Source organism: Arvicanthis niloticus, chromosome 13, assembly GCF_011762505.2.
Source record: "Arvicanthis niloticus isolate mArvNil1 chromosome 13, mArvNil1.pat.X, whole genome shotgun sequence".
NCBI lineage: Eukaryota > Metazoa > Chordata > Mammalia > Rodentia > Muridae > Arvicanthis > Arvicanthis niloticus.
Genome location: NC_047670.1, coordinates 10,400,806 through 10,412,125, shown reverse-complemented (window position 1 = coordinate 10,412,125; position 11,320 = coordinate 10,400,806). Strand labels below are relative to the sequence as shown.

The 11,320-nt window shown below is 38.5% G+C and overlaps 1 long non-coding RNA gene across 1 annotated transcript; it reads right to left on the bottom strand.

Moving 5' to 3' along the window:
* Positions 1-3,987: 3,987 nt before the first annotated feature.
* On the bottom strand, positions 3,988-10,511 carry LOC143434197 (uncharacterized). The gene is made up of 3 exons (XR_013103537.1): positions 10,381-10,511; positions 4,934-5,119; positions 3,988-4,444 (listed from the first exon to the last, which is right to left on the bottom strand). It is a non-coding gene; the product is annotated as an uncharacterized LOC143434197 (long non-coding RNA).
* Between the last annotated feature and the right edge of the window lie 809 nt (positions 10,512-11,320).

Here is an 11,320-nt window from a genome sequence, read left to right as displayed (position 1 = left end):
TCAAGTTGAAATTCAAAAATTCTTTGTTTGGATTAGACTGATTTTCATGGTGGTCTGCACTGTGGAGCCTATCAGAGAAGATGAATTGACCTTTGCTCTAAAAAAAAGTTGAAATAAAAATTATAAACTGACATAAGTCAATGCAACTGGATATATTTTATACAATTATATGATTCTATAAGGTGGAATTTGACTGAATTATTTGAATGTGAGTTCCAAATGATGCTATTTTCTTTTTGTGCACACTAGGAAGTGTCCTCTGTTTTCCCACTTACATCATTAAATACAACAGGAAATGGCTCAACTGAGATGCTCAATGTCAGAGAGGAGGCGCCATTGCTACTGTGTCAGAGAACAGCTTGCCCAAGATCCACAGCTTGGAATAAGCTCTGTTCTCCATACTGATTTATCTGACTGGTGGCAATATTGCAATGGGAAGAAACATAAGTATTATTTTAGCGATGAGCCATGGAAGCTTTTAGTTACTTTTGATAGGAAAGATGCCTTGCAAGTCATTTCTTACATGAGAATCTTTACTGAGAGGAGGGTTACACAACTAAGTGGAAATCTTGCTTGCCTTATTGTGCTTGCTTGCACAGAAGTGTTACAGCTTTTCTGATGCTAAGTTGGTGGTGGCTTAGAAGCTGATAAAACCAGAAACCACCATGAGAAAGAAGAGGAGAACAAGAAGAAAGAGGAGGAAGAGGAGGAGGAGGAGGAGGAGGAGGAGGAAGAGGAGGAGGGGGAGGAGAATTTTGCTTTTCCATTTACCCATTTGGCTACTTAGCTAGAGTTCTTTCTTTTTTTTACTGCTGTTGATAGAACTTGTGTTAAGTGTGATACTTGGAAAATGAGATTGCTGTTAGAAACTAGACAGAAATGTGCTTACCATCTAGAAGATTTCATTAATGATACCATTAATTCAAATTGTCATTATCTCAGAGAAGTGGGGATGGGAAAGTATATAACAACACATCATAAAATTAAGTTACTTCACATAAAATGAGCATTTCTTGAACCCCAAGAGAAAATTGTTAAATATAGACAAAGACACTTTTTTGACTACTACAAAACCGGAATTTTTTGGGATTTAATTGGACTGTGGCATGAAGAAGGCACAGCTGCTAACTAGACCTCTCTTGGTGAAGGGCAAGCTATTTCTGGGAAGCCAAGGCCATTTTCCTATGGAAACTATGATGGGGAAGGGAAAGAATAGGGGGCTGGGGGAGAAGGGTCCGGTAACACCTTTGCCAAGCACCATTTCCGATCCTCTAAGTCTGATTCTGATTACTCCTGCCATTTCTGAAAGCTCAGAGCCTGCGTATTTGACAAGGAAATAGACTAAAAAATTGAACTGCATGTAAACTATTTATAGGTTTGCTAGCCCAGAGAAATAGGACAGGCTGCAAACAGCAGCAGCAGCAAATTCCAAATTGGCCATAAATCTGAAATAGGAAATATCAGACATGCACTGGGCACGGTACGCCAGGATCAGCTTTTGAGCTAAGAAGTGTTTTATACATATAAACAAGGAGAACATCTTTCATTTGTTCTCTCCGCTTGTTGAAGGGGAAAATTGCAGCCTAGAATTGACACTCACAGCAAAAGCCTGTTACTGGGACAAAGCATTGTTTATATTTTCTGCTTTATTAGTGTAAATGCTCAAACTATTAGCACTTTTGCTGAAGTAAAGAGGGTTCCACTGCTTGCAGGAGTGGGCTGGAGCCTGCAGGACTCAAATGTTTGCCCTCTGTCTAGCCTCAGGCAGGTCCTTTAGCTTTTCTGGCTCAATTTAATCTTTCTATGAGCTCAGAGGAAAGTGTAAAGCAGCCCTCAACAAAGTCGTGGCTAGTAGCCTGGGGACACTCATGCCACCTTCAGGAATCATCTGATACCAGGGGACAAAGTAAGTGACTACACACTGACAAAAGACCTGGAGATGTGTTAGGTGCTACTTCCCACCCTAGAGGCATTACCACACTGGCCCTCGGCACTTTCCTCTCCCTGCTTTAAGTGCTTGTAGAGACACTCTGAAAACGCTACAGCCTTCTGCTTATAGTACCTGTTGTCAGGTACTATAAGCTCTTCTGCCTCATAAATACTGTCTTAGAACCAGTTAAGACAGTTATAAAAACAATAAAAAATATGTGGAGTACATTTTGGAACAAACATGACCAATAATCAATTAAATTTTAAAAGAAAAACTGCATACCTCAGTCTTTAGTGGAGGGAACAGACCACGAGAAATAGTGGATGGTTTCGCAATGTAGTAGAATCTGAACTCTAAGGGCTTATGATAAGTTCTTTCAGAGTATAGCAAGAGGTAGCAACAGTCTCCACAAGGGAGTTGAAGAAAGCTGTATAGATACATGGACTTTTTTATGTTGTTATGCTTTGTTGTGTTATTTAACCATGTTTGAGCCAGAGTTTCATGCATTTAAGGCTAACCACTAATTTATTATGCAGAAGATGATTGCCATGAACAGCTGATCCTCCTGTCTCTATATTTGAAGTTCTGGGATTACAAGTATGTACCATAACACCTGCTTTTCATGTTCCTGGTAATATTACGAGGACATGTATTTCCTCGTAGGAAATAAATTACATAACATCTATTGCATAATTATAATACATGTATGAGGACATGTATTTCTATAGGGAATAAATTATATAACATCTATTGTGTAATTATAATACATGAAATACAGAGTTGTTCTTGGTGCTGGCCATCTATAGTCTCTTAAAAGGCTGGGGAAGAAGAGTCATAATTTCAAAGCTTCCTTGAACAAATTAAGGAAGCCTTACCTCAAAATGGAGAGAAGCTAGGAAGATAGGGGATGTGCCTAAGTGGTAGTAGCATTTACCTTATATGAATGGGGGTCTAGGTGTGTGTGTGTGTGTGTGTGTGTGTGTGTGTGTGTGTGTGAGTGTGTGTGTGTGTGAATATATCTGTGTGTGTGTGAATATATCTGTGTGTGTGTGAATATATCTATGTGTGTAACTCTGCTAGCATTCAGCTGAGAGTGGATACTAAATAATTATAAGATGTTATCATTGTTGTTCTCTTCTACCCACATTCCAATTAGGAGCTGGCTTCTGTGACTATGTGCCACCATCACTGCCGAAGGACCTCTTGTGCACCTGTAGCCTCTTTCCAGTTTTGTTTTACAACTAGTTAGCAATCAAAACAATGAACATGTATCTCTCATTCTCAAAGGTGTTCTCATCTCCCTTCAGTTTCCTCTTTGTCTACCCACCATCGTCCCAGTCATGGTAACCACTGATCTCACTCTTGCCTGTACAGATGAATTAAGGTTTTCTAGAATTACATACATATCCACATCACATTATAAAGTCATAAATTCTGCAGTCAATTTTAAGGTGAACAAATTAGGTTAATTTATCCCATAGTTTTGGAAACTGAAAGCCAAGACCACAGTGTGACCTAGAAAAAGAAAGAGAATCTTTTATGCCAAAAAGCCTGTGGAAAGCCAGGGAATACATAAACAGAGGAGACACCAGGCTTCTATAACCATCACTACTCTTAGGTCCCCCATGAAAGAAAGGAGAATTCTTCCCTGGGAGAAAGAATTAAACTTTGCCAGGGCAGAGCTGTCTGGCCTCATCACTTTCCCGTTGGTGCCACCTCTTAAAAATTTCTTCTCTCCAGCAGGCCACACTAGGAACAAGTATATGAGACTTAGTGACAAACTACATCCAAACCACAGCCATGACAGTATGCATACATGTATACATATACATACAGAAGTGTACTTCTGACAGTATGCATACATGTATATATGCACACATAGAGGTTCACTTGGGTTTTTTTATAGATTGTTTTATGTATTTACATTTCAAATGTTATCCCCCTTCCAAGTTTCCCCTCCACAAACCCCCTATCCTAACCCTGCTTCCTCCTGCTTCTGTGAGGATGCTTACGAACCCACCCACCCACTCCTGCCTCAGTGGCCTAGCATCCCTTATGCTAGGGCATAAAGCCTCCACAGGACAAAAGGTCTCCCCTCCCACTGATGCCAGATAAGGCAATCTTCTGCTACATATGCAGCTGGAGTCATGGGTCCCTCCATGTGTACTCTTTGGTTGATGGTTTTAGTCCCTGGTAGCCCTGGTGGTTTGGTTGCTTGTTATTGCTGTTCTTCCTATGGGGTTGCAAAATCCTTCAGCTCCTTCAGTCCTTCTCCAACTCCTCCATGGGGATCCCAGAGCTCAATCTGATGATTTGCTGACAGCATTCACATTTGAATTGGTCAGGCTCTGGAGGAACCTCTCAGAGGACAGCTATACCAGGCTCCTGTCATCAAGTGTTTTTGGAATCAGCAATAGTGACTGGATTTGGTGTCTGCAGACAGGATAGATCCCTCGGTGGGGCAGTCTCTGGATGACTTTTCCTTCAGTCTCTGCTCCACTCTTTGTGCATTTCCTTTTGACAGGAGTAATTGTGGGTTAATATTTTTGAGATGGGTGAGTGGCCCCATCCCTCCATGGGGGCGGGCATGCATATCCACTAGATAAGGTCCCTACAGGTTATCTCTCCCCTTTGTTGGATATTTCTGCTAATGTCATCCCTGTTGAGTCCTGGGAAACTCTTGGGTCCCTGGTACCTGGGACTTTCTAGTGGCTACCCCTAGTTCCCAATTCCCTACTGCTACACATCTCTGTTCAATTTTCTGACACTCTGTATTTCTCCCCTGTCTCTTCCCACACCTGATCCTGCCCCTCTTTTTCCTCCTTCTCCTCCCTATCTCCCTCCCACTTCCCTCCTCTTATGATTATTTTCTTTTTTCTTCTAAGAAGGACCAAAGCACCCATACATTAGTCTTCCTTCTTCTTGAGCTTCATGTGGTCTGTGAAGTGTATCTTGGGTATTCCGAGCTTTTTGGCTGATATCCACTTCTTAGTGAGTGCTTACCATGTGTGTTCTTTTGTGGCTGGGTTACTTCACTCAGGATGATATTTTCTAGTTTCATCCATTTGCCTGCAAATTTCATGAACTCATTGTTTTTAAGAGCTGAGTAATACTCCATCATGTAAATGTACAGCATTTTCTGTATCCATTCCTCTGTTGAAGGACATCTGGGTTCTTTCCAGCTTCTGGCTATTATAAATAAATGAACATAGTGGAGCATGTGTCCTTATTATATATTGGAACATCTAAACTCATTCAAGCAAGGTCTACATTCTTTGCTGCTCAAAAGCCTGCTGAATTCATTCTGTTAGCATGGACTAATTATACTTTTTAATGGAGTACAGTAGCGAGAAATTTTCCTGATTGTTGGGAGGATCTAAGGTAAGAGAAGTAAGGAGAGGAAGAGAAGGAAGAAAAAGAGCCAGGAGAGAGAGCATCAGGGAGAGGGAAACATGGAAGTGGATGTGTGCCTGTCTCTAGCAGTCAAAGGTAGTTGATATATCTAGGTCGGGTATTGGGTTACACCTCTGATTGTGTGAGCACCTTGTTATTGAGCATTACCAAATATATAAAGCCTTTGGATAATCTAAACATTAGATTCTTATTCCTATTGGGCCTGTGTGGATGGCAGTGTAGAGTGGGTTAAGCTCAGCCTTGTGAAGACATCATGGATGATTGTTCCCAACTAGCCTAGGCCTGCAGCCACAAGCAGTGGCAGAGGTGTTCCACCGCTGCTCAGCTTGGGCCGTCCACTCAAGCTGCCAGCTCAGGCAGAGACACTGGCCCTGGTACCCACGAGACACCAGCGTGGGAGATGGCTCTGCCAATCATCCATCTTGGTTCACTTCCTGCTTGGCAAAATAGGGAAGGCCTAAAGAATAGGCACATAGAGTATTTTAGTTATTAAATTAATTTTATTTTCAAGATGGGTGTGATTTTTAGTTTTGTGGTTATATTTTTTCTCTGGGAAGGAGGTCAAGATAAAGGTTTTTCTGGTTACTGGCTTAAGGGTATGATGTTTTGAAAAAAAGATTTTGTCTGTGTGTTTTCAGAAGAGAAGATTAAGATATTTCTACCTCCCAGAATTATATGGATTAGACATGACAGAGGCAGGTCGCCAGAAGACTAGATTCCAGAATTCAAACAAAAAATTATCTTGATGCTAAAATTTGTTTTGAGAATTGTATATTGCAGAATACACAGCCTTGGTGTATCTACTAATCAAGCAAGCTGAGCAGACTTGCTTGAACCTCTGATGTCCTAGAATTTCAGCTGGATGCAGTGAAGACACAGACATTAGAGGCTTATCAATTTACCCTCCCCCCTGCCCCCTTTCTAATATCTCAATGCTCAAATTCAGCTTGAAGAAGTTAATGAAGAGTCAGCACCCCTATTTCCTGGGCTTGGGAACTGAGGTGGTTAATATTAGGCTGTCTTTCTAAGGAAAAGTAATGGCTTTATTGGAACAGGGAGGAATATCTATGATCACATAGCCATAACCTATTTGGTAGAAATCTGTATAATTGTTATTAAGCTAAAGTCATATTTCTTAAATGGTACAAAATTTATTTTAATTTCAAATTCAAGGGTTTCATTGGTATATATTCTTCTATTAAGTTGAAATTGATGGGTACAAAGATTAGATCCAGTCCTTCTTTAATTTTTTTTAACTGATCTGAGATGGTAAGCCTGTGGATTAAGGGCCTATAGCAAATTCAAAGCTCTGAGTTTATTGTTAGGGTGTTTTCTAGATTTTAATTAGAAATAGCTGAGAGAAGTTAATGGACAACAATCCAGATTGCTTTACATAGATAGTTGGTTTTCAAAAACATCAGAAGTCCATAGAATTGACGTTACAAACATTCCTATATAAATGTTCATTTTGATTAGAGACCTTTCTACTCCTGACAGCTTCCCTGTCTTGGATTCTAAGAATAAATTAAGCATCTTTGGAGTTACTCCAGTTGTGATGAGATAGCCACTAGGCAAGAATTTCCTCTTTTCATCTACAGACAATATTCTGTCCAGAAGAAGGACACACTTGTGGAATAGTCAACTGATTATTGACAGAGTGATCAGCCCTTAAAAATTCTGCATTACTAGATCTGTCAGATGATTCTGGGCCAGAAGGCTAAAGACCAAATGCTCCAATGTTTTGAAGTAAGGGACTGTCCAGGTAATCAGTGGTCTTTAGAAATTGGCAAAGTTTTAGAAGCCATGTTTTTGCTTCTCATAATTACAATTAATTCAGTCATTCTGGATTTCTGACAGAGTTGAAGACTCAGAGTTGTAGTCTCCATAGCCAACCCAGGCTAATTACTTTGGGAGAGCAGATTTGAGAGGATGGTTTTCAGATGACATTCATTCTAGAGCCAGGACATTAGCCAGGTTCAGAACTAAGTATTTTCATTAGGAGAGATGACAGAGGTTCTGTTTAGTTAACAAAAATGGTGGACTGGGTATTAGGTCTATCTTGTTCCTACTGATATAAATTGGTATAGTTGTGCTCTAATTGTATTTTGAGAGAAAGTTTTCTTTTATTTTAACAGGAAGAGTGATATGTAGCAGGATATTTTTCCTGCAAGTTGGGAGGAGCTAAGGTGGGAAGAGTAAGGAGAGGAAGAGGAGAAGAAAGAGGAGAAGGTAGGGGAGAGAGCACCAGAGAGAGGGGAACATGGAAGCGGACATGTGCGTGTCTCTAGCAGTCAAAGGTAGTTGATATATCTAGGTTGAGTATTGGGTTACATCTCTGATTGTGTAAGCATCTTGTTATTGAGCATTACCAAATATATAAAGCCTTTGGATAATCTAAGCATTAGAGTCTCATTCCTACCAGCCTGCATGGATGGCAGGACGGTCTGAGCTCGGCCAAGCATTGTGGAGAAAGCATGGTAGATTGGCAGAGCCATCTCCCATGCTGGCGTCTCGTGGGTGGCAGGTCTGGTGTCTCTGGCTGCCTGAGCCGATGGCCTGAGCTGAGCAGCTGTGGTATGCTGCCTCCACTCGTGGTCGTAGGCCTAGGCTAGTTGGGAACATGGCGGCTGATTAAAAACAAGCCTGATTGAATGCCACCAATTTAAATAATTATCGCAACAGAGTACACTGTGATGTTTCTGCATCTGCATAGTACAATCCCTATCAAATAGTCTACCTCTGTCCCCTTCCTTCCTTCTTAACCTTTTATGAATATTATTATGTGTCTAGACTTTCTGATTTAAAGTTTCATATATGAGGGTTAACAGCTAACATTTGTTTGTCTGTGCCTGGCATTTCTCACTTAACTCAGTGTCCTCCTGCTCCATCTAGGTTGCTGCAAATGGCAGGTTTTAATTTTTCTCTATGGCAAAGTAATTACACATTTTATAGCACCTGAAATATGTGTCTTCAAGAGACACTGAAGAGACAGCTGAGTAATTAAGAGCGTGTGCTGCTCTTCCAGAGGATTCGAGTTGTGCTGGGTGCCCAGCATCCACAGCAATTCACTTACAATCTCTTATAACTCAATCTCCAGGGCATCCAACACTCTTCTCTAGATTACATAAGCACAACATGTGTGTGTACTAACCAATACTCAGACATACACATATATGCAGAATGACAATGGTTTTGTAATCTAAAAATAATATCCATCTTCTTTGGGCATGTATATATATATATAGTCGTTCTTATTGCAGGTAACAATAGTACATATTTCTTTATTGCTGAGTGTAACCCAAACAATGGCTATATGGGAATTTAAATATCTACTGATCATCCATATGGTTTCAACACTAGGGCTATTAAAGCTATTATGAATAATCATAAGTCTTTTATGAACATGTGCTTTCTTTTATCCCTTAGAAAACTATCTATGAATGAAAAAGCAGTAACTGGAAAATAAGGGACTGGAGTTAATGTATATCTCATGCCATTTGACCAATAGTGGGTAAGAGCCGAGGCCCTTTGATATACTCAGATATTTAATTTTTGTCATGGAAATTGGTATTTAGCAAGAGTTCATTGAAGTTTTGATTAATATTAATTATTTATCCTTTAGACTTTTTATTTGTTTTTTATTTGTTAGATATTTAAATGTTTTTGATGAAATGCTTGTGTTATTTGTTTTGTATCTTTCGTAGTGTTATTTTTTTCTACTTGAATTTTAATAATTCTTTAAAATTATTTATTTTCACTTTTGTTTCATGTGTATAAGTATTTTTCTACAAGAAGTTATGTGCACCATATGCTTGTCTACTTCATGACCCATAGAAGCCAGAGGAAAACATAAACTCCTGGAGTTACAAGCGCTGACATGTTGCTATTTCAGTGCTGGGAACTGAACTCAGGTTAAATGTTCTGAACAACTGAATCATCTCTCCAGGCCTAAATTCCAACAATACTTTACATATTATAGTATGCAATAGTGCCTAACTGGTCCATGGTTTGGCTTTTCATTTTTTTTAATTAAAAGCCTTTATCCTTTGTATTTATTATTGTATGTATTATGAGATACATAAAGACAGACAGTAAATGGTCACTATAGAGATTTATTTACTCCTAAAACATTTATCATTTGCAAGTTTGCAATCCCTTTTAAAATTAGAGCTTTTATAAGATTTTATTTTTACAAGCACACATACACACACACACACACACACACACACACAGAGAGAGAGAGAGAGAGAGAGAGAGAGAGAGAGAGAGAGAGAGAGAGAGAGAGAGAGAGAGAGAGAATGGTGACTTCAGGTGGAAGAGGGTATCAGATTCTATGCAGCTGGAATACAGGAAGTTGTGAGCTGTCCTGTGTGGCTGAAGGCTGAAAACACCTGATTCAGGTCCTTTGCAAGAGTGATACATACTCTTATGTAACTACTGAGGCACCTCCCCAGACACTCTTTGCAACTTTAATGAAAAATTTTAATTACTAGAGTGTTCTTGTTATAAATCAAACTCCAGACTTTTCTAACTTCCTCATTGTTTATAGTTGCCCTTACTATACTTTCCATTTCTGATAACCATTGTTTAATTACCTCTCAACATTTGATCTTTTCTTTCTGTTTCTTGTTGTTTACTATGATCCAAGCCATGGGTAAAATTGTTCAATATTTGTGTGTTTGCCCTTTTTCAGTCACATAATGTCCTCTAATCCTGATGTTATGTCTAGAGAGTTAATAACTATCCTCAAATGACTTGTGGTTTCCTAAAACTTGAATTGTGTTTTAATTTTACCCGAGTCAATGGTCCACTTGGAGTTAATTTTTTTGTGAATGGTGTAAATATGTGGATATAAATAAAAGTTTGTGTCCTGTTCCTGGTCACTTCTTATTTTTTTCCCCTAGAATGAATGCATTTGTTGAAAAACTATGCTCTCTCTATATAATACTTTCCATTAATATTTTCCATCTCCATGTATGGGAAGACTTCTGGGTGTATTTTGCTTCCTGGTCTATTTTTCTTGTTGATATCAATACCTGTCATCTTCATTACTTCAATGTTTTCTCTGGAAATCAGACAGAGTTTGCATTTATTCTGCTTTTCCAAACTTCAAATCTTCTGCAGTTCATTGCTCCATGGAAATTGAAATACCAGATTCTCAAATTCTAAGGGAACAAACAAAAACAAAAAAAAGTGCCTCGATTTTGTTTGAGAATGATTGAACCTATCTTACAGTTTATGAATAGTTGACATCTTTACAACACTGATTCTTCTAACCGATAAACATTACATATGTGTGTGTATGTGTGTATGTGCATCTACATACACATACACATACTCACTTATTGGGGATTTACTTTTTTTCTTTCAGAAATATACCTTATTTTGACTGCAAAGTTAACATATATTTTGTCAAAATTATCCATTTATCTAACACATGTTGAATTCACAGTAAACTATATTATTTTCTGACTCTGTTTCTGAGTAGCAATATAATAAAAAAATTGAACAGAATCTTGTATGTTGGAAGCTGTAAATTCTAGAATCTTTTTGAGTTTTTTGAAAATGTTCTTATGAGAATAAATGAGAACCAGTGATGACTCTCTTTATAGATAAAAAGTTTTTTCTTGTCCTTTTCCAAATTAAGTTTATTATAATTTATATTCTTACTTATTTTGCTGATTAGAACTTCCAGGAATATGTTTAAATGAAGTGGATGATAATGTATATGTATGTTATACTCGATCTTACTGAAAAAGACATTTAGTCTCCAGGCCTTAACTGTAACATATCTTCCACTGATGGATCTTATCATGTTGGGAAGAAGTATCATTGTGATATTATCATAAATAGATATTGGACATTTAGTGGTGTTTTTATGTCTATTGATATGATCATACTCTTTGTTGCTGATATTTTAATGCTAAACTAACCTTACATTCTTTAGATAAATAACAGTAGATTAAGATGTATCAC